This window comes from Aedes albopictus, chromosome 3 (assembly GCF_035046485.1).
Source record: "Aedes albopictus strain Foshan chromosome 3, AalbF5, whole genome shotgun sequence".
NCBI lineage: Eukaryota > Metazoa > Arthropoda > Insecta > Diptera > Culicidae > Aedes > Aedes albopictus.
In genome coordinates this window covers 400,694,820-400,720,565 of record NC_085138.1, presented here as the reverse complement: position 1 = coordinate 400,720,565, position 25,746 = coordinate 400,694,820, and the positions used below count along the sequence as shown (strand labels likewise).

At 39.8% G+C, this 25,746-nt stretch overlaps 1 protein-coding gene across 8 annotated transcripts in view; it reads left to right on the top strand.

The window, feature by feature from the left end:
- The window catches only part of LOC109408351 (formin-J), a 568,254-nt gene that overhangs the window by 421,632 nt on the left and 120,876 nt on the right, over positions 1-25,746 (top strand). Inside the window, exon 1 of one of the 8 annotated variants that reach the window (XM_062856084.1) lies at positions 15,542-15,856. The exons of the other annotated variants lie outside the window; for them this stretch is intronic. The gene's annotated coding sequence lies outside the window, so the exon portion shown is untranslated. Of the gene's footprint in view, positions 1-15,541; positions 15,857-25,746 lie in introns of those variants that run through there. 8 annotated transcript variants of the gene reach the window in all.

Sequence of the window (25,746 nt, the reverse complement as noted above, 5' to 3'; positions counted from 1 at the left end):
AGACGATTTTTGTGTAGCTATTATTAAAATATATGACTCCCTATTTTCAAAAAAATCATATTTCAAAAACTAAAAACCATGCATCTCTGATTTGTTGATATGTTACGCCAATTTTTTTTGAGTTTTCTGATAAAATATAAAACCAGGGTACGTAAAAACGTAAACGTAAAAAAGTTAATATTTTTGCACAAGAACACAAATTGGTCCCTTCAATGTATTTTTCCTTAAAACAAAAACTGGTTCAAAAAATATGGTTTTTGAAAAAAAAAAAAGGATTTCAAAAATCTTGATTTTTTGGACCACCCTATCTGTGAATTAGTCACCCTAATGAAGAAATAAAAAATACGGGTTTAATAATTTTCGATTAACAACAAACCCACCAAGTATCACGATATTTGGTGACACACTATAAAGATATTCTATGGAATAGCTGTATTATTAGTACTCCATCTTTCAATTATACGAATCTTTTCTAAAGATACGAAACAAACAAATCAAGTAACATGAAATTAAAAAAAAATACGCAGGCACCGTCTTCAGCCAAAGGCTGCTCAGACTGAATGAAACTTAACACTAGACAAAGGACACACGGAGCATGCACCAGTGGATACGGAGAAGAAACTATTCTCACGAAAAGTTTCATCGCCCGCAGCGGGAATCGAACTCTCACCCCACAGCATGGTGCGATTAGAAGCTTGGTGACCCTAACCACACGGCTACGAGGCTCCACATCATCAAAATATGTAGTATCCAATGTTCAGGTTTTGAAAATAATAATTCTCTTCAATTATTCTATAAAGATATTATCTATTTTCCACTCTCACAACCTCAAAATTATAAAAGTATTTCTGGTATAATTTTTCTAGTAATTTTGTCGTTCATGCCTTTCTCGAAAAAAGCCAAGCCACTTAACACCTATGTGCCTGAGCCTCATTTTGCACCCAATTTCAAAACTTCAAAAATCTGATTCTCAGCCGTTTCTCATCGAAAGTTAATGAAATTTTGACAGTTGATCACAAAATCCTTCTAGTTTATGTAACCGGGATCATGGTTCCGGATTTTTTCGTTGTTCCGGATTTATGGCCGGGGGTACTGGGGTAACCTCCTTATCAGATAGAGGTGCAACATATTATTTGCCTTCGAAAACTAGCTTGCGGCATATCAAACTTCATGATTTTGCAAAACAAGAGTATTGGACCATGTTTCTAGAGATTTCAGATACACTGACCACTTCTCCGGATGTTCCGGACCCAGGTGCCTCCAGGGAAGTGGCCATTTACTGACCGGTTCTAAAACCTAGCTTGCGACATATCAAACTTTAAGATTTTGCAAAACAAGAGTATTGGACCATGTTTCCAGAAAGTTCGGATATACTGGCCACTTCTCCGGATGTTCCGGATCCAGGTGCCCCCAGGGAAATGGCCATATACTGACCGGTTCTGAAACCTAGCTTGCGACATATCAAACTTCATGATTTTACAAAACAAGAGTATTGGGCCATGTGTCTAGAGATTTCGGATACACTGGCCACTTCTCCGGATGTTCCGGATCCAGGTGCCGCCAGGAAAGTGGCCACTTTCTGACCGGTTCTGAAACCTAGCTTGCGACATATCAAACTTCATGATTTTGCAAAACAAGAGTATTGGATCATGTTTCCAGAAATTTCGGATATACTGGCCACTTCTCCGGATGTTCCGAAAACTTGGTGCCCCCAGGGAAGTGGCCACTTTTTGACCGGTTCTAAATCCTAGCTTGCGACATATCAAACTTTATGATTTTGTAAATTAAGAGTATTGGGCCATGTTTATAGAGATTTTGGATGTACTGACCACTTCTCCGGATGTTCCGGAAAGCTGGTGCCCCCAGGGAAGTGGTACTTTCTGACCGGTTCTGAAACCTAGCTTGCGACATATCAAACTTCATGATTTTGCAAAACATGGCCCAATACTCTTGATTTGCAAAATCATAAAGTTTGATATGTCGCAAGCTAGGTTTCAGAACCGGTTAGAATGTGGCCATTTTCCTAGGGGCACCAGGTTTCCGGAACATCCGGAGAAGTAGTCACTGTTTCCGAAATTTCTGGAAACATGGTCCATGTTCATTGTTTTATATGTCCAAGTTAGGTTTCAGAACCGGTCAGAAAGTGGTCTCTTCTCAGGGGGCACCAGGGTCCGAAATATCCGGATCTTGAAAAACATGATCCAATACTCTTGTTTTGAAAAATCATGAAGTTAGACATGTCGCAACCTAAGTATCATAACCGATCAGAAAGTGGCCACTTCCCTGGGGCACTAGATTTCCGGAACATCCGGAGAAGTGGCCAGTGTATCCGAAATTTCTGGAAACATGGTCCAAAAAATCTTGAGGTTTGATATGTCGCAAACTAGGCTTCAGAAACGGTCAGAAAGTGGTCACTTCCCTGGGGCTCAAGGTTTCCGGAACATCCGGAGAAGTGGCCAGTGCATCCGAAATCTCAAGAGACATGGCCCAATGCTCTTGTTTTGCAAAATTATGAAGTTTGATATGTCGCAAGGTAGGTTTCAGAACTGGTCAGTAAGTGGCCACTTCCCTGGGGTCAATTGGGTCCGGAACATCCGGAGAAGTGGCCAGTGTAACCGAAATCTCTGGAAACATGGTCCAATACTTTTGTATTGCAAAACCATGAAGTTTGATATGTCGCAAGCTAGGTTTCAGAACCGGTCAGAAAGTGGCCACTTCCCTGGGGGCACCAGGTGTCCGGAACATCCGAAGAAGTGGCCAGAATATCCGAAATTTCTGGAAACATGGTCCAATACTCTTGTTTTCCAAAATCATGAAGTTTGATATGTCGCAAGCTAGGTTTCAGAACTGGTCAGAAAGTGGCCATTTCCCTGGGGGCACCTGGATCCGGAACATCCGGAGAAGTGGCCAGTGTATCCGAAATCTCTAGAAACATGGCCCAATACACTTGTTTTGCAAAATCTTGAAGTTTGCTTTGTCGCAAACTAGGTTTCAGAACTGGTAAGAAAGTGGCCACCTCCCTGGGAGCACCAGTGTATCCGAAATCTCTAGAAACATGGCCCAATACACTTGTTTTGCAAAATCTTGAAGTTTGATATGTCGCAAGCTAGGTTTCAGAACTGGTCAGAAAGTGGCCACCTCCCTGGGAGCACCATAATCCGGAACATCCGGAGAAGTGGCTAGAATATCCGAAATCTCTAGAAACATGGTCCAATACTCTTGTTTTGCAAAATCATGAAGATTGATATGTCGCAAGCTAGGTTTCAGAACCAATCAGAAAGTGGCCACTTCCCTGGGGGCACTAGGTTTCCGGAACATCCGGAGAAGTGGCCAGTATATCCGAACTTTCTGGAAACATGGTCCAATACTCTTGTTTTGCAAAATCTTAAAGTTTGATATGTCTCAAGCTAGGTTTTAGAACCGGTCAGTAAATGGCCACTTCCCTGGAGGCACCTGGGTCCGGAACATCCGGAGAAGTGGTCAGTGTATCTGAAATCTCTAGAAACATGGTCCAATACTCTTGTTTTACAAAATCATGAAGTTTGATATGCCGCAAGCTAGTTTTCGAAGGCAAATAATAGGTTGCACCTCTATCTGATAAGGAGGTTACCCCAGTACCCCCGGCCATAAATCCGGAACAACGAAAAAATCCGGAACAATGATCCCGGTTACATAAACTAGAAGGATTTTGTGATCAACTGTCAAAATTTCATTAACTTTCGATGAGAAACGGCTGAGAATCAGATTTTTGAAGTTTTGAAATTGGGTGCAAAATGAGGCTCAGGCACATAGGTGTTAAATATTTTTGGCTGATAAACCAACAATTTTTGCCATGCAACCCCCGCTCTCCCCTAAATCCTTACGTAATTAGCAGACATTCCCTCATGAGAACAAACCAGTTTACTCAAAGGAGTTACTGTTACTACCACTATTGATACGTTTACCCTACATTGGTAGATGACATTCATACCTATTTTAAATCAGATTAATTTCAAGCATAAAAAAGACATCAACACCCCCTTGCAAGAAAACAGGTGACGAACCTCCCTCGTGCGGAATGATTCATCCAACAGCAAATTCGCCTCGTCGTCGAACCCACCAAAGTAGTGACTAAGCAATCCCACACCCACCGCAGCAAATCGAGAATCGATGCACCATTTCGATTCAAGTAGGTTCTATTGAAGCCCTCTATGCGGTTCACACATAAGGTACGCGCCTGAGCGCCGGTGGTGCGCAACGTAAACCACACCGAGTAGATACCGTACCGTACCTCGCATACCTACCAACCACTAGTGCTTCCTAACAAGGTTAGACGAGGAAACACCTTTCGAAAGTGCACTGCACAGCACACACAGAACGTAGTGGTTACCAAGGTGAAATTCCTTCGGGGCAGTCGTCGGCAATAGAACCGTGGGCTTCGATGGGGACACTATGGTTTTGGTATTGTTTAGAGAATTGTGAGCTATGAGTCAACACTACAGAAACGTTTAATGGCGTACGGTCACTTCACGGACTGGATGTCGAAAGGAATGAAGCAATGCCTTTAACTCAGTACAACGGAAACTCTAAAATGGTATCTTCCACAATAGTCCGACGTCGCCGCCTTGGCACATTCACCTGGTCCCAGATTCAAAAGTGACCTTGATAGGCCTATTCAAGCGCAGTTCCAACTTCCAGGCCTGAGGCCAGTCATCACGCTGGAATGCAAAGGTCATTCGATTATTGGGGATGACTGATTTTTCTTACAGCCATAGGCGACCCCTTCATCGATCGTACAAAGGTACCAAGAGACTTCCACCTCTCGGTCGGACACTGTGAAAAGGTCGTGGGTGGCTGTGCGCATGGTGCAAGACTGTCTGACCCGATCCGAGCGTACAAATGGACGACCGAACGGAATCGGATCCTAATGGTGCATGTAAATTATCTCGTCGAGATTATCGTCTGTCCGTTCAACGCCGTTGTTGGTTGTCGTCGTCGTCGGTATGATTGGGTCGACTTGCTTTACCCACCAATCGGAAAATGCACCATCACCACTGGACTGGTCGGTGTGTTGAAATGTTCGAAGGTAGCAGCAGGAAGAATGACGAACGAACCACGCTTGTCATCTGACAAATTGACAGTCGATCAACGGGTGACGACCATCAAATTTTACAGGGCAGAAGAGCCGCCATGGTCACTGCGCAGTTGGTGCCCGGATTGTCCGAGTATGGCTACTTATATCCGAGCGGCGTTGTTTGATTGATTGAGGTGATTGGGTCATTTCGCGGTGACTGAGCCATTATGGGGTAATACAATGAATTGGATTCGTTTAAGAGGCTAAATTCGATGTCATTGTCGATAAACAAGCTGAAAATAGCTTTAAATTAAAGGTGGAAATCGATTGTTGATTGCTCAAGAAGAATTGATCCAAGAAACTACGAACTCCTTTTTCAAGAAGTTGGAAATGCTTCCTCACAAAAGCTGAGAACACTTTCATCAAGAAGCTGGAAAAACTTCCTTCTCAAAGCTAGGTGAACTTTTTTCGAGAATGATCCTGCCAAAATGCTGGGAAAACTTGATTTGAGAAACTGAGAAAGCTTTTTATTCCAAAAGTTATGAAATCTTGCTTCGTGAAACTGTTGAAAGCTTCTTTCTTGAAGCTTGAAGCTACCTTAGAAAATCAGAAAAAGCTTCTATAGAAAGTTGGAAAAGCTTTCTTCATTACGCTGAAAAATCTTCCTTCATAAAGTTTCTCCCATGATGCTAAAAATGCTTTCTTCGTGAAGCTAATAATGCTTCCTCTGGGAAGCATCCTTGAAAAAGCATAAAAATCTTTTTTCATTGATGGGCTTTCTTCATGAATCTGGAAAAGCTGCTTTCATAAAGCTCGGGAATCGTTCTTAGAAAAACTGGTAATGCTGCCTCTGTGAATCTTAGAAAAGTTCTTCCGAGAAGCTATGGATGATCTCTTTCAGCCGCACAACTGTATCAGCCCAAGAAAAGCCTCTGTCAGCTGCGCAAACTGAAAAACTACCTTCGTGAAGCTAATAAAACTTCTTTCAAGAAGTTGAAAATGGTTGCTTCATGAAGCAGTTACAAAATCTTCCTTCATGATACCTACTGAGAGAGCTTTCTTCGTCAAGTTTACTTTGAGAAGCTAGATAAGCTTCCCACAAGAAGTTAACATCATTCGTGAAGCTTGAGCAACTTCCTTCATGCAATTGTGAATGTTTTATTTAAGAAGCTGGAAAAGCTTCCATTGTAAAACATAGAAACATAAAGGCTTCACCAGGAAGCTTGGAAAGGCTTCACCATGAAGCTTGGAAAGGCTTTACCAGGAAGCTTGGAAAGGCTTCACCAGGAAGCTTGGAAAGGCTTCACCAGGAAGCTTGGAAAGGCTTCACCAGGAAGCTTGGAAAGGCTTCACCAGGAAGCTTGGAAAGGCTTCACCAGGAAGCTTGGAAAGGCTTCACCAGGAAGCTTGGAAAGGCTTCACCAGGAAGCTTGGAAAGGCTTCACCAGGAAGCTTGGAAAGGCTTCACCAGGAAGCTTGGAAAGGCTTCACCAGGAAGCTTGGAAAGGCTTCACCAGGAAGCTTGGAAAGGCTTCACCAGGAAGCTTGGAAAGGCTTCACCAGGAAGCTTGGAAAGGCTTCACCAGGAAGCTTGGAAAGGCTTCACCAGGAAGCTTGGAAAGGCTTCACCAGGAAGCTTGGAAAGGCTTCACCAGGAAGCTTGGAAAGGCTTCACCAGGAAGCTTGGAAAGGCTTCACCAGGAAGCTTGGAAAGGCTTCACCAGGAAGCTTGGAAAGGCTTCACCAGGAAGCTTGGAAAGGCTTCACCAGGAAGCTTGGAAAGGCTTCACCAGGAAGCTTGGAAAGGCTTCACCAGGAAGCTTGGAAAGGCTTCACCAGGAAGCTTGGAAAGGCTTCACCAGGAAGCTTGGAAAGGCTTCACCAGGAAGCTTGGAAAGGCTTCACCAGGAAGCTTGGAAAGGCTTCACCAGGAAGCTTGGAAAGGCTTCACCAGGAAGCTTGGAAAGGCTTCACCAGGAAGCTTGGAAAGGCTTCACCAGGAAGCTTGGAAAGGCTTCACCAGGAAGCTTGGAAAGGCTTCACCAGGAAGCTTGGAAAGGCTTCACCAGGAAGCTTGGAAAGGCTTCACCAGGAAGCTTGGAAAGGCTTCACCAGGAAGCTTGGAAAGGCTTCACCAGGAAGCTTGGAAAGGCTTCACCAGGAAGCTTGGAAAGGCTTCACCAGGAAGCTTGGAAAGGCTTCACCAGGAAGCTTGGAAAGGCTTCACCAGGAAGCTTGGAAAGGTTTCACCAGGAAGCTTGGAAAGGCTTCATCGTGTAAAAGATTTGACTTATAAGAGGTCTAAATAGCTGTAGTCGCCTTTCTGTAGAACTACACAATGGTGTCAAGATGCTGTCTAAAGCGTTCTGCTAAGACTTATTTGCATCACTTTGAGAATTAATTCAAGCTTTTACGAGAAGTCAGTGTACGCGTAAATCAATACAGGCTCAAGGCTTCGCCACACATGATTCACACTAAAAGCATTTATAAATCATAAATTTGCTTGTGATGGTCATAGTCCAGAGAGGGATCACATTAATATCTCAAAAAATGCATCAAAGAAACTGCAAACGCAGCAGGACATTGATCGTCGATTTGTTACGTCAATCACGGCTGTGCCCTCTCCATACCTCTCGTCTGGATTTGACTTCTCTCACCACTGCACTGTACGTCGCTGTGTGATCTGATCCCAGTCACGTTTCGATCGAAAACAAACATCAAACCACTCTTTTAATGATAAATGACACCGTGATCGGCCATACCAATGAGGAATCTCCATCTGCAGAGTAGCCTGTGATTGGCAGTCAGAGTCATAAACATGAGCGTGAGCGCATCCGCGAGGATTCCTTTTTGGAATTCCTCTTACTGCTGCTTACCCCTCTCTGCAAGTCCATAGGTGTGGGACCATTAAATCAACTGGAAAATTAATTACCACGCACCACGCTATTAATCTGAGGTGCAGGGACACACTTCGTGATTCGTACAGGACGAACTAAGCGTTAAGTTAGTTCCATAGGAATTTATTCAATAGTTTCTTCAAAATTCCAAGGGAATCTTCTGGAATTCCTAGGAGAACTCTTGGAGGAAATCCTGGTTGATTGATTGATTGATTTAGCTATTTAATAGAGACTTTCAGTCCTTGGCTGGTTCGACTCTTTTGAAATCCTTGAGAAATTATTGACACTTTTGGACTACTTTTCTGAAAAACTCCATCATTTGCTGTACGGGATTCTAACATAATAACAACGCACGAATCGCATAGACGTGACCTTTTTCAATTCAAATGAAATGATGCTCATGTATGAGCTTCTATCTGAACATGTTTTTTCATTATGCAACATTCTTCACCTAGCTTTTTAAAAGTCGTATAAAAAATCCTAATTTTCTTCTTCAAAAAACTATATTTCGAAACGGTATGTTGGATTAAAATGATGCCTTTGAAGATGTTTGAGGATATTTGAAGGACTTTGAGGAAAAAAAATGCACTGAGAGTAATGTTCATTGTAAATGTATGTTAGATATCATATAATTTCAATTTCCCAAATACCATCCCCTTTCATTGTATATTATATAATGTAATATAATGTAATATTATTCTTAATTCTTCTGTAGGAATCTGACTTTCAGTCTCAAAGTTTTCTAAGTAGTCCAGGATGGTCATATGCTTCTAGCTTTGTTTTCTAATTCTTTTTATTTTTCATCGATTTTCAAAACATTCAATAGAAAAAAATGATTTTTTTTGTATTAAAAAAAGATTCTTTGTACAATTTAAAATGAAAAAAAAAACAACACATAATTTATTCCCACATCCAATCATACTTAAATTGCAACCGATTGAAAAAATCCGAAAAAATCAAGAAAAAATGAACCTTGTTATATGTTTTTGATCATTTCACAGTTATATTTTTTGTAGAAGAAAATACGCCCTTTACAAAAGTTAGGAGAGGAAAAATTATTATTTCTTGATGCTAAAATAAATTATTGATGGAAGCCAGCACATGAACAAAATTTCATTCAAATTTTAAAAAATAACGAGCCAAAAATGGAAATCTGTTTGCGTTTTGGACAGAAAATGCTCATTGGGAGAAATTCTTCTCGAAAAACTCTGTTGTAGTGCAAATTTATTCGATAATATAGTATATGAGAATTTATTCAGAAATTAATTTGGAAAACTCTTAAACAATGCCTTTGAAAACTTCTTCGGCAGTTTTGAGAACGTCTTTAGTTTTTTTTTCACTTTCTTCGATAATTCCTTTGAAATTTGTTTAGGAATACCATCGGAAATTTGTTCGGCTGCTCTATTGGAAATTCATATTTTTTGGCTGTTTCTTTTTTTTTTTTCAAAAATGCTTCTCTAGATATTCCTTCGGTACTTCTTTTGGGAATTCCTTTAGCAATTTCTCTGGTAATTACTTTGGCAATTGCTTTGAAAAGTTCTCAGAAAATTTCTTTCGAATCTCAGAAAATCACAAAGGAACTGTCAAAGATGCTTATTGCAGATGGAATTGAAAAAAAAAATGCGGAGACATTTCAATAGCAATTGTCGATTTGCAAAATGCTTGTCGAATAAATTTTTAAACAGCATTACCGAATCAATTCGCAAAAATGGCCGAAGAGATAACAATCTGACAACTTCTGTAAGAAATTGCTTAATGAGCTCTTCTAAGAATTGAAAATGGAATTCCCAAAGGAATTGTCAAAACCATTTTAAGAGGAATCCCTCAAATAAATTCCCAAAAGATTTGACGAATCAGTTTGCAAATAAAGGAGTTTTTGAGGAAATTTCCATACTTATTACTTATTGATTTTTGTGGAGGAGTTGGTAAAAAAATTTACAAAAAAACTCCCAAAAACATTTATAAAATAAAGTTAAAAGATTTTTCAAAAAACATTCTTTGACAAATTCTCATATTTCAGTGGTTGAGAAACTCTAAAAATATAAAGAATTGCCGAATTTTTATTCCCACAGAACTGCCAAAGTAGTTTGCAAAGAAGTTATCTAAGATTTTTTTCCAAATTCACCAAATTACTATTCCTATAAAGGAATCCCTTTGAAATTTCCAATAGATTTTCTTAAAAAAAAACATTTTTTGACCACAGCATTTCACAAAGAATATCCAAATGCACTTTCCCAAAACACATAATTTGAAAAAAAAAATTAAAAGAATTTTTCAAGCAGGAATATGTAACTATAAAAGAATAATTCAAAGGAAATCAAAGGAATGAAATTCAAAAAAATGCACTGAAGGAATTCTTGAAAACATTACCGGAGCATTTACAAAAAAAACGCATTTTTGTCACATACGTAATTAAAGAAACAAAATGCCGAAGAAATTAAAAAAAAAAAAACAAAAGATAACTGTGAGAAATTACGAATAAATACTCAAAGAAGTTATCAAGAGAGCTCCAAAGGAATTACCGAAGAAATTTTCAAAGAAAGGCACAAAATAATTGCCAAAAAGAATACTTAAGGGACTTCCAGAGGCAATTCTAAAAAGTTGTTTAACAAATTTCCAAACTGGAATACTAGTTAAAACATCGCTTCCCAACCTTGGCTCTCGCGACCCCCCAGTCTATTGTCACTCCGCTTTTCGTAGAACAGTCGAAGCGTGCCTGCAAGCAGTTTGGGGGGTCGCGAAACAAAGGTTGGGAAACTATGAGTTAAAATAATAAAAAAAAACACTTCACTTTTGCATAAGAAACATTAAAAAAATAAACTTTTAAAGAAAAACTAGAAAAGGACGAGCAAATTCCTTTTAATTCCACTATGTTTCATTTTTTCAGTTTTTCTTTTGCAAAAGTGAAGTAATAGAGAAGTTTTTTTTTATTTCCACTAGTGTTTCAGTGAAAAAGTTCTACCTAATGTTCCAAAGTTATTTGCAAAGAAATTTCCGAGAAATTTGCAAAAGACTTACCGAATAGATTTTCTTAGATGTTGAAACAATTTTCACAGAATTCTTTAGGTAAATTCTGGAGTTTTCTGAAAGGCATTACTCAACGAGTACTAGTTCCTACAGAGCAGTTTCCAGAGATGTAGGTGGAGATCTTCGTTGTGCTATTAACGTGTCGTTGGATCCTTTCGTAAGACCGCTGGGCAGTAACTCCAACTCTTATAGGGATTCTTGGAAGAAATGCTGGAGAAACTTCTGAGGTAATTACCGGAAAAATTCTTGGAGAACTTCTCCGGAAAGCTTTAGGTGAATCTTCGAAGGAAAAAATCTTTGAGGATTTGCTGTAGGAATTTCTAAACAAATGCCGCGAGTGGCTTTTGGAGGCAATTCAAGTGAAATTACTGGATAATAAATGATGACGAATTGCCGATAAAGTTGAAAAAATAAAAATAAAAAAAAGAAAAAATAAAAAAAAGAAAAAAAAACTTATGAAGAATGTGGAGTAGGCCTGGTGTGATGGTTGAAACACGTGACTATCAAGTCGAGGATCTGAGATCGAGTCCCACTCCCGACAAACTCACCATTTTTTTTTAGAAAAACAACAAAAACAACTTCCAAGTGGAATTCGCGATTGAACCCGTGAGAAAGCATCTGATTGAGCTTATTGAGCGATAACCGTTGGAACTCCCCCAACTTTTTCAGAAGAAATTCCATATTAGACTGCTTCTGGAGGAATCTCCGATGGCGATTCATCTGGAAGAATCCCCGATGGAACTCCTTCCCAAGGAATCCCGGGTTAGGCTCTTTCATGATGAATCCTTAATTGATCTCCTGGAGGAATCCCTCATGAAATTTATTCTGTAAAGATCCCTGATAAAACTGCTTCTGGAACAATCAGTGATGGAATTTGTTTTGAAGAAATCTCCAATGAAACTCCTTCTGAAATAATTTCTGATAGAACTCCTTCTGAATGTATTTCTCGGAGAAAGCTCTGTTGAAACTGTTTCAGGAGGAACCCCCGATTGAACTACTGGGGAAATCCCTGATGAAACGGAGGAATTCCTGATAGAACTTCTCCTGAAGGAATCCCTAATAAAACTATTTTTAAAAAACAACCTTATGGAACTTTTTCTGTAGGGGCCCCTGATAAAAGTTTTTCTGGAACAATCCGCAACGGAACTTCTCCTGGAGGAATTCCTAATGTCTCCTTCTCAAGGGAGCTCTGACAAAACTACTCCTACTACTGGCATGAATTTCTCGGATCTGGCAGTCTGAGTGGGCAGCAAAAGGCTATTTCTGCACCTACATCCCAAACGCTCCTCCTGAAGGAATCCACGACTGAGCTTGCCATGAAAGTTCTTCCGTTGAAATCACTTATGGAACTTCTCTTAGATCAATTCTTGAAGTAATTACTTCTGGAAGAAGTCGCTGATTGAACTTCTCCTGGGAAAATTCCTGAGAGAGCTCCTTCTAGGGGATGACTGATAGAACACCAATTTAAGATATATTTGATGGAACTTCTCCTGGAAAAGTTACTGAAAAAACTCTAAATGAAAGAATCTCTGATAGAAGACCTCCTGGCAGAATCCCCGATTTATTTTCTTCTGAAAAGCCATGATGTAACTCGTAGAGGAATCCCTGACTGCTGAAGGAATCTCTGGTGGAACTCCTGCTAGAATAATACTTGATGGAACACCTGGAGGAATGACTGCAGGAATTGATCTAGTGGAGAAATGTTGGAACTTCTCCTGCATTCTTAGAAAGAATACTTCCTAGAGGAATCTAATCTCTGAAAGAAATCCTATAAAAATACTCGGTAAAAGTCCTGCAATGGACTATTGCACTCCTTGGAGTGAAGTCCTTAACCCGGGAGTGGTCGGGTCGTGTACTGAGTACACGCACCATGAGAAAATCACGCTTGGAGTACACAGCGTGAGCGAGGTGTCACTGAGGGTTGTCGAAGACGCAACTGCTCCCGGGTTAGGGCATCTTATGGAAGTGATCCTAAAGAAACTACTGCTGGAGGACTTCCTGAAGAAACTTCATCCTTAAGAATTTCTAAAGGAATTCCTTCTAAAAAAAGGCATCAAATTCTCAGAGGAACTTATGGAGGACTTCCTCCGTGAACTTATGATGAACTTCTTATGCAATTACAAGAAGAATTTTATACAGTACAACTGGAAAAACAACAAAGGAAAATCTCTAATGAGCTTCTGGAGGAAACCCTGAAGTAATTTCTAGACGATATTTGAAGGAAATTCGATTGCAACCTTTCTAAGAAATCGGTTCTCTCAGTGGATGCTAGAAGAACTTCTTAAGGACTTCCTGAAAAGACTTTCGGAATGTTGGATTTTCGAAAAGGTTTAGTTGCTCTAGAACTTTCTAGACATCTTATGTTTAAATCTAACCAATTCATCTCACCCCTGAGGTAAACTTTTTATGCAAATAGACTAGAAGAGGTTCTTAGAACCATCATAAAACCAAAATAATAGGTATAAGGTTTTATGGCGGTTCTCTAATCTTCTACGTGATTATTTGGTCATCAAAGTGTTACTTAGGCTCAGTTTCTCTATTATCACATATGAATGATCTTGTACGCATATTCATTGAAGTATTTCTTGACTTTTCAGTCCGATTGTCGAAAAAAAAAAATCATGTTTTCTTACTCCGACGTTTTGGTTCGTATTTGGTCTTTATCAAGAGTATGATGTTTTTTTTTTTCATTCTTTCTTGTATTTCATTTTTATCTGGAAAACCATAATTTAAAAAGAGTAGCGGAATCGGTCCGAATCCCGATCATAAGTTTTTATAATTGAAAATGGTTTTGCGGATAAACACGGACGGGAAACTAGATTATCGAAAGACGGCCGAAAGATTTAAAAATCTTCATGACGATAAAACGTTCAAAAATTTTATTGATTTATTGATTTCTACGTCTTCAACTCAGTGGTTGTACAGACTGACTACTTATTCTAAAAAAGCACAGATACAAAGCATTGATTCATTCACAAACATTTACAACAGCATAATCAGTGATATTAACATTGAAAACATCATTATTAAACATTATGAAATACTAGTACCATAACTTATCGGTACAACAATAACGACGTTTATTCACGGTTTCCAAGTACTAACAGGACGACGTTTAAATTCACGAAATTTTATATTAGAGGGCCAGGTCGATACGCACATTGCCAGGTCTTTCCATTTCCAATTCAAATCGATTTTAAACGAGATGTAATCCAGTGATCTGCAGTCTATTCGTTTCGGTACAAGCTTTTTGGCGTTTATGCGGTCCTCGATTGGGACACCAAGACATCTGTGAACCATGGATTCAACTTCGTGTTCGGAAACAGCGGTGTCAATGTTAGTCAACAGCAGTGAAAAACAATTGTCTCGTGTGCTCTCTGGTGCTTCATTCGGTCCCGATCGTTGATGTTCGATACTTAAATTCGTTCCACTCGTCACATTAGAGGCTGCGATCGGAGTAGAATGTGGTAGGTCGTCGGTAACAGAGGATGAATCGCGAGGTATGATGCGTTCCAATGTGTCCATAATAGTTGCAACTTGGGTTTTCAGCAGAGATATCTCGGTGTTAACAGAGCTTGTATCATTTAGCGCTGATGACGAATCTTGCAGACTGTCTTTCCAGCCATTGAAAGCAGTTTGGCACTCTTTGCACAACCACACGATACTTTGCGATAGGGCTTGTAATTGCTCTCTTCTCATACCAATGCATGATATCCCGGGCAAAGGTCAAGTACTGACGATCAAAATGTGATATTGGTTTGTTTGAGATAAGAGGTAAAAGTACTGAAAATAATAGCAAAAAATTGTTCTTGAACCATCTAACCAATAGCAAAATTTGATATTTGAAGATCAATCAAATAGCTTACTGCTATTGGTTAGATCTTACCAAGACCTAAATGTGCTATGATGATGATGTTCCAGGAGTAAAATTGAGATATTATTTTCAGTACTTTTACCTCTTATCTCAAACAAACAAATATCACTTTTTGATCTCCTTATCAAAATATGCTATTATTGAGCTTTTTTACTCTGCTCGGGATGTGGAACGAGTTTCCACACGGTCCCGCACATACTGCATACAACGCCAGTTCTGTGTATATGCATATGGCGCAACTTTTGCAATATACTTCACCATCCGACGATTTAGTTTTCATGATAGCGACGGTTAGATGATTCACTTTCAGTATATTTAAACATGAAACTGATGCAGAATAAAGAGATTTACGAGTAACTACGGCTTTCAATAATAGTGTCGTGCGAGATACGTAGATATAACTAAATAATCGACGGAAACAAATAAACGATGCACTAGCTCAAACGTCGGCACAATTTGAATCCTTGATAAAGATCTGACACGAATTGAAACAAGGGAGTAAGAAAACATAAGGTGTTTTTGATCCCACAATCGGACTGAAAATCAAAGAAATACTCAAATACTCCAAAGAATACATTGAGAGCAGCCTTAGTCAACTACATAGCTTGTATCCTTATGATACGAAGTCACTGTACCGATCGGATCGCATCCTTTCGCGCGTGTACACGATCCAACTCCGAACTCCCACCGCGACAAGCGACGGGTACGTAGACAGACAACTGCCACAACGCAAAAACATCACCTCTTTGGGGCCGTCTACACAAGTGACAACAACAAGTGCTTCACCTGTACCACCGTCCCGGTGCTGGTGGTCATCCCGGCATATCACCCTGAGCGATCACTTCGATCGACCGACATGGAGGAAGTGCTTCTTCGGTGTAGTGTTTTCATTAAATACCGTGAATGCACAACAAATTGATTCACTTAGGTGGCTTCCCCCCTGGTTTGGAAGCTCTGATGAACTGATGATACCGCGGACTAGCAATTGATTTGGATTGCAAAAAGGTAGGTTTCGAAATCACCGATTATCATCCATGTTTGGACGCAATGAAATGTTGATTCGTTAATTTGTTTTTAATGATTTTGCAATTCGATCAAAATTAACTGCCAATCAATCTGAGTGCAAACGCAACTGAATGCATCTTTTCAGTAGACGTAATGCCATTAGGAAGAAGCGAGCTTTCTGCTGGTCAGCAACAATGTGTGATAGGCATGCATATATCTACCTTGCCTAGTAGAAATGCAAACATGAAGATGATCGTTCCGCAGTATGGATCATTTCCTGGACTGAGTTACGGCAAATTGGAAATGAATAGCCCGGGCCCTGCTGGACGGTCCGTCGATTCATCCTTTCCGACCGACTGTTGATCGCTCAAAGCTCATTAGCTGACCATACTAGGAGTTAGTCTGTTTCACTGAATGGAATTTATTTGCCTGTTTCACTTAATTACCGGAAACGAAAACGAAACGAAAACGAAACGAAAACGAAACGAAAACGAAACGAAAACGAAACGAAAACGAAACGAAAACGAAACGAAAACGAAACGAAAACGAAACGAAAACGAAACGAAAACGAAACGAAAACGAAACGAAAACGAAACGAAAACGAAACGAAAACGAAACGAAAACGAAACGAAAACGAAACGAAAACGAAACGAAAACGAAACGAAAACGAAACGAAAACGAAACGAAAACGAAACGAAAACGAAACGAAAACGAAACGAAAACGAAACGAAAACGAAACGAAAACGAAACGAAAACGAAACGAAAACGAAACGAAAACGAAACGAAAACGAAACGAAAACGAAACGAAAACGAAACGAAAACGAAACGAAAACGAAACGAAAACGAAACGAAAACGAAACGAAAACGAAACGAAAACGAAACGAAAACGAAACGAAAACGAAACGAAAACGAAACGAAAACGAAACGAAAACGAAACGAAAACGAAACGAAAACGAAACGAAAACGAAAACGAAACGAAAACGAAACGAAAACGAAACGAAAACGAAACGAAAACGAAACGAAAACGAAACGAAAACGAAACGAAAACGAAACGAAAACGAAACGAAAACGAAACGAAAACGAAACGAAAACGAAACGAAAACGAAACGAAAACGAAACGAAAACGAAACGAAAACGAAACGAAAACGAAACGAAAACGAAACGAAAACGAAACGAATACGAAACGAAAATGAAACGAAAACGAAACGAAAACGAAACGAAAACGAAACGAAAACGAAACGAAAACGAAACGAAAACGAAACGAAAACGAAACGAAAACGAAACGAAAACGAAACGAAAACGAAACGAAAACGAAACGAAAACGAAACGAAAACGAAACGAAAACGAAACGAAAACGAAACGAAAACGAAACGAAAACGAAACGAAAACGAAACGAAAACGAAACGAAAACGAAACGAAAACGAAACGAAAACGAAACGAAAACGAAACGAAAACGAAACGAAAACGAAACGAAAACGGAACGAAAACGAAACGAAAACGAAACGAAAACGAAACGAAAACGAAACGAAAACGAAACGAAAACGAAACGAAAACGAAACGAAAACGAAACGAAAACGAAACGAAGACGAAACGAAAACGAAACGAAAACGAAACGAAAACGAAACGAAAACGAAACGAAAACGAAACGAAAACGAAACGAAAACGAAACGAAAACGAAACGAAAACGAAACGAAAACGAAACGAAAACGAAACGAAAACGAAACGAAAACGAAACGAAACGAAAACGAAACGAAAACGAAACGAAAACGAAACGAAAACGAAACGAAAACGAAACGAAAACGAAACGAAAACGAAACGAAAACGAAACGAAAACGAAACGAAAACGAAACGAAAACGAAACGAAAACGAAACGAAAACGAAACGAAAACGAAACGAAAACGAAACGAAAACGAAACGAAAACGAAACGAAAACGAAACGAAAACGAAACGAAAACGAAACGAAAACGAAACGAAAACGAAACGAAAACGAAACGAAAACGAAACGAAAACGAAACGAAAACGAAACGAAAACGAAACGAAAACGAAACGAAAACGAAACGAAAACGAAACGAAAACGAAACGAAAACGAAACGAAAACGAAACGAAACGAAAACGAAACGAAAACGAAACGAAAACGAAACGAAAACGAAACGAAAACGAAACGAAAACGAAACGAAAACGAAACGAAAACGAAACGAAAACGAAACGAAAACGAAACGAAAACGAAACGAAAACGAAACGAAAACGAAACGAAAACGAAACGAAAACGAAACGAAAACGAAACGAAAACGAAACGAAAACGAAACGAAAACGAAACGAAAACGAAACGAAAACGAAACGAAAACGAAACGAAAACGAAACGAAAACGAAACGAAAACGAAACGAAAACGAAACGAAAACGAAACGAAAACGAAACGAAAACGAAACGAAAACGAAACGAAAACGAAACGAAAACGAAACGAAAACGAAACGAAAACGAAACGAAAACGAAACGAAAACGAAACGAAAACGAAACGAAAACGAAACGAAAACGAAACGAAAACGAAACGAAAACGAAACGAAAACGAAACGAAAACGAAACGAAAACGAAACGAAAACGAAACGAAAACGAAACGAAAACGAAACGAAAACGAAACGAAAACGAAACGAAAACGAAACGAAAACGAAACGAAAACGAAACGAAAACGAAACGGAAACGAAACGAAAACGAAACGAAAACGAAACGAAACGTCAGTCAGAACGTAACGCAGAAAATCTGCCAGCAATTCTTCCAAGAAGCTAAGCTTGTCATCATATTTCGCTTATGATTTTCCTCATATTCATTGAACTGACTAAGCTGCAAGCGAAAAATTCATAAAAAAGGACCATTTGTCCAAGTTGATTGACACTCATTTGACAAGAATTGGGTTTCTATTTTGTCGTATTAATAAAATTTCTTCAAGGTCATCGTCCAAATTCAAGGTCCACCTTCAGTCGCTAATGACAAACTCGTCGAGATACTGGTCTTACTCTAATGTTCACTTAATCATTTTCGCGATGATGGCTTACTTCCGGAAGGCAAACCAGCGGACACGCAATGGTGTCTGGAGAGAAAATTTATAACTGCTCAGATAACAAATGGACTATGCATAAATAAACATCAAACATCGCACTGACTGGGGGGAAAGGTGATGTCACCACCATCACCCACGACACGATCTATTAGCTGCGGCGTGGTTTGCATTTTTATCATTTTCTCCTTCTCTTTTAGTCGGGTGTGTTCTGTATTGTTTGACATTTTTCTGTTTCTTTTAGTGGTCTTGTTATGGTAATTTTTCTAAGTCAGCTCTGAATCAGAGTAATTGTAGTTTTGTTTGCTGCAATTCCGCGTCCTGTGTCGTTTCACAGGATGCAAAATTACAACATAGGTCAGTTTTCCCACCGTTTTTGCCCAGTGGGTAATATTACAGCACAGACCAATGTGACAAGTTGTAAATCATTGAACTTTGTGGGATCCGGTTCCGTTCCGGGGGAAATTACTACCAACAGTATGCGCCAGCGGGTATCTATCTATACAACCATGTTTACCTGCTAGGCTAGTCAATGTTGCAGTTAAGCGATTGTAACGACAACACGAATGACATTAGAACCGGAATTTCACCGTGGCGCAATGTTGAAGAAATCACTACCACGGTGCGGCCGGCGGTGGTGTGCTCAAACCAGTCCGTAAACAGATCGGAAGCTGCTCCGGTTGTTTGGTTGTTTGGTTGGTTGGTTGTTGATTCAGATTTGCATAAAATGTATAATGTTTGCGGAAAACAAACTCCAACGCATGGCAGTGATGCCAGATTCTCAGAAAATTCATTAATCCGTTCCGAGGGTCCCAGGGAGTTTTCGATTGGGGGTTTCAGGCAAGCCCGTGCACAAGAGAGGGTTTTGGGGGTCAAACCCCCCATTACGGATGTTCCATGCAATAGAGGCCCTTCCGCCTTTTGCCTATGTATCACGTATCAGCAGAAGCATATCAAGACTTTACAGTGAATTTCTGTAGGATTTCTCAGGAATTTCCGTTGGATTGAGGGAACGCCCCTGAAATCGTCTAGAACGCCCCTGCAAGTCAACCACAACACTTTTTTAAAATGATAAGCGATTCCTTGTCATTTGAATGAATTGTCACTCAAATGACTACAGTAGACGTTCGATAACTGCAACATGTTTACGTTTGAGTTACCGAATGTAATTCGCTAACTGCATCGTCAAACAGTTGTCAATTGGTGTTGGGCTCAGCCATAATGCACACAAAAACGTCGTAATGCAGCTGTAGTGCATCCGAAAAACATCGCGACTCTGTTTACGTTTTGTTTTTGACAGATAGCGGTGCGATAACTGCAAAATTGTTGCACTTAGCGGACTTGCAGTTAAAAAGCATTACAGTTAAAACGTTTGCACCGAGCGAACGTCTACTGTACCAGGGCATGAAGCACAGAAAATAACTTAAAAATGTCACCAGACTGAAACATTATCGGATGTCGGGTCAAATTTTATCGAATGTTGAGCCACTGTTGGGCACACATCGGATAACTGTTGGGTTTCAGGTATCAGTAGGTCGGCTCCAGAGGCACGTTCTTCTCCATTTTTTCGGAAATTTGTGCAATCCGTTGGGTTTGGTGGCCAAAAGGTTGATGTCGGGTTCTACGTAATCACTTGCGAACAAATTTCGCAACACTGCCAGGAACCTTTTGAAACCCAATGAAACCCTCTGGAAAACCCGCGAAATTATTTGAAACCTCCTGAAATCTTCTGAAACGTTCATGAAAACCTCTGAACACCCATAAAACCCCCTGGATTATCCCTGAGACCCCCTGAAACTCCCAGGAACACTACTGGAATCCCTTGAAATATCCCTGGAACGCCCATTAAACTCTCAGAAACCCGCTGGAACGCCCCTGAATTGCCCTAGAACACACTTGAAACACAAGAAACTATTGTTTAGCTACTTCTGTTGCTTGGGTTGTTTAAAACAAAAAATTGAGATTGAGCTGAAGGTTATGGTTTTTACTCTAGTATCGCCAGAACACATTCACCCACACTTGATTTTCTTAAGAAAACCTTAGAAAAATCTCTGAAGAAATTCTTGCAGATTCTTTTTTAAATTTTGAATATTTTATCAGTATTTCATGTAATATTTTCAGAATTAATTCCTGGAGGCAATTCTTTAAGAATTCATGAAAGATTTTCTTCTACTGGAATACTTCGAGGAATGACTGGAGGAATCTTTGGACTATTTGACTATTTTCTAAAATAAAAAAACTTCCTAAAAGCCTCTCAAGAGGAATTTCTAAAAAAAATGTTGTATTTTCTAAAGGGTTTATGGATGATTTTTGAAGAAATAAAAAAAAATGTTTTTTTGAAGGAATCGATCGAGAAATTTTTGGTGGAATATCCGAGAAACACATGCAAGATTTTCTTAAAGAATTCAAAAAAAACTCAAGGAATCCGTGGAGGAACTTCAAAACGATACAACTTACAGAAGAATTTTTTGAAAAAATCTTAAAAAAGACAATTACACCGTCTTCGACCTTACGGCCTCTACAGACTGAACAGTACAACACATATAACACCCAGTGGCCCAGTGGAGAATTTTCCGTTTGACGAAAAGTTTTCCCCGACTGGAGTGGGAATCGAACCCACACTCCGAGGCTTACGAGACACCTAAACGACTGACGCTGCTAACCGCTCGGCCACGAAGCCCACCTTGATGAAATTCCTGTGAGATTTTCTTGGAGAAATTTCTGAAGGAATCCCTGGACGCTTGGTTGAGATACGACTGGGATGGCTTTACAGTAGGGTGTCCCAAAATTGCACATGGTCAAAAAGCCTGGAGGCTCACCCTGCAAATGATAGCTAAGGGTGTTAGAAACAAACTTTTGTATGACGGCAACTTTCAAAAATGACGTTTAGAGGTCGCCCCAGCGAGATTTTTGGAAATTGGTCATTTTTCGTAATAAATTTCATACAAATATTTTTTTACCGTACAAAAAATGACAATTCCCACCTTTTTACCCTTCTTACACCCATAAGAAGGGTATAAATACCGCTAGGAAAACCGACTTTCGATCCGAGGCCCGCAGGTCCGAGTCACATATACCAATCAACTCAGCTCGACGAATTGAGCAAATGTCTGTATGTGCGTGTGTGTGTGTATGTGTGTGTGTGTGTGTGTGTGTGTGTAATACAACTTAAAGTTTTAAGAGGTGACACACACAATACGCGACGCGACACAAGACAACACTTATCGTTCTTACAATCGTCAAGAAAAGATTTAAAAAAATTACCTTTTGTCGACCGGTTTCGGGCGAGATCTAGCCCATCTTCAGGACAATGTCCGACTGACTGCGTTGTGTTCGTACGTTGTTCGTATACGTCCAAAAGAAGAGAAATTTACTCTATCGTCAAGTCTGCTAGGTCGAAGAGACACGATGCGATGGGAGGGTCATCCTCATTCATCAATTGCTTTTTCGACCCTGTGATGAACATGGACTCCCATGCATTCAAATGCGAAGATTTGTTGACACATTTGAGCAGTTTCGCTTCTTCCCAGTTGATGTTATGATTACTGCTCGCTGTATGAACTGCCACGCTGGATTCGTTTTGTTTGTTTGTGCCAACGGCATTCTTATGTTCCCTGATTCTGGTTTTGAATTTCCGGCGTGTCTGACCTATGTAGACAGCTGGACAGTCCCTGCACGGAATTTCATAAATTCCTGACTGCTCATCCGGGGGAACCTTATCCTTCAGGTTGCAAAGTAGTTCACGTAACGTGTTGGCGCTTTTGTGCACTACTTGCAATCCATGTCGTTGAAGCTTCGATTTTGATGGGCGAAGACAGGTTGGAAAGAAAGTTCCATGTTCCAAACCCGACGGTGGCATCCTTGTATTGCCTACCAAAGATTCATAAGAATCCGGTAGGTATGCGCCCGATCTCGTCCAACATCCGTACCCCTACCGAAAAAATGGCAGCGTGGCTAGTGGAAGAAATGAGAAAATACCCTGTGAAGCATGGAAAAGGTGTTAAAAACTCGGTGGATTTGGTTGAGCAGCTAGAGGGGTTCAAATTGCGACGAGGTGAAATTCTGGTATCGTTCGATGTCGCCGCTCTATTTCCGAGCGTACCAGCCACTGAAGCTCTGCAAAGCCTGCGCCGACACTTGGAACGGTGCCGAGTGCCGCTGAACCACATCGAGGCTTATCTCTCTGTTGCTAAGGTCTGTATGAACCAAAATTTTTTCAACTTCCGGGGAAAATACTACAAACAGACCTTCGGCCTGAGCATGGGTAGTAAGCTCTCACCACTTCTGGCCGATTTGTTTATGAGCGATCTAGAAAATGAAGCCCAGAAACAGAAGCTTTTTCGCCGAGTGTGGTGGCGCTACGTAGACGATGTTTTCGCCCCGGTGAAGGAACGGTACGTAGACCAGACACTTAGCATGCTAAATTCACAACATGAAACGATCAAATTCACGGTTGAGAAGGAAGTAGACGGGAAATTGCCTTTCTTGGATCTGATGATTAGCAGAGACGAGGATAACACTCTGAAATTTGGGATTTATCGCAAACCAACTAGCACAGATCGGTACATAACATCCGATTCCAACCACTTTGGTGCCCAAAAGCAAGCCGCCTTCCATTCTATGGCTCACCGGCTTTACAATATACCGTTGGACAGCGTAGAATTCAAAGAGGAACAAAATCGAATTTACGCTGCAGCCGAGGTCAATGGATACAACAGAACTTTCGTAGATAAAATTCTACAAAAACACAAACGCAAAAAACACCGTCAAAACATAACAACGCTGGAGCCAATAGCAGGACAAACAAAAAGGATTAGCCTACCGTTCTACCCTAAAGTAACCAACCCAATAAAATCGAAGCTTCAACGACATGGATTGCAAGTAGTGCACAAAAGCGCCAACACGTTACGTGAACTACTTTGCAACCTGAAGGATAAGGTTCCCCCGGATGAGCAGTCAGGAATTTATGAAATTCCGTGCAGGGACTGTCCAGCTGTCTACATAGGTCAGACACGCCGGAAATTCAAAACCAGAATCAGGGAACATAAGAATGCCGTTGGCACAAACAAACAAAACGAATCCAGCGTGGCAGTTCATACAGCGAGCAGTAATCATAACATCAACTGGGAAGAAGCGAAACTGCTCAAATGTGTCAACAAATCTTCGCATTTGAATGCATGGGAGTCCATGTTCATCACAGGGTCGAAAAAGCAATTGATGAATGAGGATGACCCTCCCATCGCATCGTGTCTCTTCGACCTAGCAGACTTGACGATAGAGTAAATTTCTCTTCTTTTGGACGTATACGAACAACGTACGAACACAACGCAGTCAGTCGGACATTGTCCTGAAGATGGGCTAGATCTCGCCCGAAACCGGTCGACAAAAGGTAATTTTTTTAAATCTTTTCTTGACGATTGTAAGAACGATAAGTGTTGTCTTGTGTCGCGTCGCGTATTGTGTGTGTCGTGTAGTTCTTACGTTAGTGCAACTGTAAAGTAAATTGTTTTAAGAGGTGCTTGAAAAATGCTTCATAATTAATTGACCAGCCGTGTGTCAATCGATTTGAGTTCTCACATCAGCAAATGAAAGGTTCAGCATCCTAGTAGTATGCTATTGAATTTCATTACGTTTGGACATTTTGTTTCCGAGATATCTTTTGAGGAGTACTTAGGAGTAATATAATTTACGCTATCGAGAGATTTTTTATAAAATGTATCATAATAAATTTCTCAGCCGTCTGTCAACCGATTCGGGTTCTCTTAGCATCAATTGAAAGCTAAAACATCCTCGTACAATTGAATTTTATTTTGATTGGACATTCAGTTACCGAGATTTTGAAGAGTATTTGGGAGTAATCTCAATAAATACTTTTTTATTATTATACTAGCTGTATCTCGATGATTTTCTTACCCATGTATTAATAGATTGGCAGTAAACAAGAGATACAATATTCCAGAATATGTAAGCTATTGTTTAACATTCCATACAAGATTGTAGAAGATTCTGGCTGTCATTTCTGGTAGTTGAGCCCATGGTCGATGATTCTATTATGGAAAGCAATCAACTTGATGCCAAATCTACAATATTTTCTAGAATGACCAAAACTCACAATCATACATACGAATAATACAACAATATTTTTAATAAGTGTAAGAAGGGTTCTGTTCACCATAGGTGGATTAATTCAGTTTTTTTTTTATATATATACATCCTTGTTGGTTTTAGGTCCTGGCATCTTTGTTACGTCGTTCCATTTCGTTCCCGTGATGTTAGTAGCCGAAGTTTCCTATACCATTAAATACTTGTATTCACATGTATGAAGGCATAAAAAAAATATTTCTTGTGAAGGCACAAAAATATCGAAAATGACACAAATTCGGTTTTTCTGGCTTTTCTGATATCTAGAAGGGCGGAGAATACTCATGATTTTACAAAGGAGCATATTTTTACAAATATGGATCGGCACAAAAATGGAAAAATCACATTGGTAATTTTTCTAAAATTGCTGGGCAAATGCATAGAAGCCCGTGTAGAGTTCAAGTACTGACGATCAAAATGTGATATTTGTTTGTTTGAGATAAGAGGTAAAAGTGCTGAAAATAATAGCAAAAAATTGTTCTTGAACCATCTTACCAATAGCAAAATATGATGTTTGAAGATCAATCAAATAGCTCACTGCTATTGGTTAGATCTTACCAAGAGCTAAATGTGCTATGATGATGATGTTCCAGGAGTAAAATTGAGATATTATTTTCAGTACTTTTACCTCTTATCTCAAACAAACAAATATCAATTTTTGATCTCCATATCAAAATACAGTATTGTTCCGATTTTATC